Source organism: Chrysochloris asiatica, unplaced genomic scaffold, assembly GCF_000296735.1.
Source record: "Chrysochloris asiatica unplaced genomic scaffold, ChrAsi1.0 scaffold00090, whole genome shotgun sequence".
In the NCBI taxonomy this organism is placed as follows: domain Eukaryota; kingdom Metazoa; phylum Chordata; class Mammalia; order Afrosoricida; family Chrysochloridae; genus Chrysochloris; species Chrysochloris asiatica.
The window spans coordinates 807,631-808,658 of NW_006408608.1; the positions used below are offsets into that span (position 1 = coordinate 807,631).

Below are 1,028 nucleotides of genomic sequence, written 5' to 3' on the forward strand. Positions count from 1 at the left end.
CCTGTTCAGGCCTTTTTTCTAGTTATAAACAGTTCAGGGCCGGCTGTGGCCGTTTGGTTTTAATTGGAAACTGTCTCTTTAAATTTTGAGGAGATCTGTGCGCATGCGTAGTAGAACCCTCTGAGGGTGGGGGTGGGGCACCCCTATCTATAGTCACCAGAATGGAGGTGTGCAGACAGCAAGGGACCAATGAACAGCTACCAAAAGAAAAGAATGTCCACACCTTTATCTCTATGGTTCTGTCAGGCGTCTGTGACTGCTCCACTCCTTCCCTTGCTTGGTCTCACCCAAGATGGTGGCTCCTGGAGCAGCTGAGCACTTTGAATTAGAAAGCAATGGATTTCTTGCTTCTGCCACAAATTCCCCCAGCTGTAAGCCTTCCAACCTTCTAAATATTCCTTTATATGTGGTTCAGAGTTCTGGGACCATCCCTTGAGCCTGCTTGGTCGGGTATTCTGTGTTGTTGCTGGTGGAACTCTTTACTGCACTTCCACCAGATCCGCCATCTTCTTTGTTCCCCTTACATGGAGTATTCTTATACTTAAAAGTAGTGTTCTAGGTACAGGCTATAGGTTGATTGGTATTTAAAAAGCAGAGCAAAAAATACAAAACAAAACAGTTGTTGATTTCAACTCAGAGTGATCCTATGTGTATCAGAGTAGAACTGTGTTCCACAGTATTTTCAATGGCTGAATTTTCAGATGTATATCACCAGGACTTTCTTCCAGGGAACTTCTGGGCAGACTCAAACCTCCAACCTTTCAGTTAGCAACAGAGTGTTAACTGTGTGCACTACCCAGGGACTCCACCCAGCTCAGAGTGGGTGCCAACAGTTGCAGGTTCTAAGGTGTGTCTCCCTAATATGGGAACAGAATACTTTGAGGAGTCTTACACAGTTCTGTTGGGAGATGTCCAGCTCCCTCCCATTACTGGTGAGAGTTGTTGACAGGTTTCTCTGGGACTCAGAGTCTGTGCCTTCCACAAAGAACCTGGTGGGAGACAAAGAGTCAGGGTCTTCCCCACCCCCC

General features: G+C 46.5%; 1 protein-coding gene across 1 annotated transcript in view; it reads left to right on the forward strand.

Annotated features, from left to right (window-relative positions):
• The window catches only part of UBR4 (ubiquitin protein ligase E3 component n-recognin 4), a 160,014-nt gene that overhangs the window by 157,617 nt on the left and 1,369 nt on the right, over nucleotides 1–1,028 (forward strand). The gene's annotated exons all lie outside the window — the stretch shown is intronic.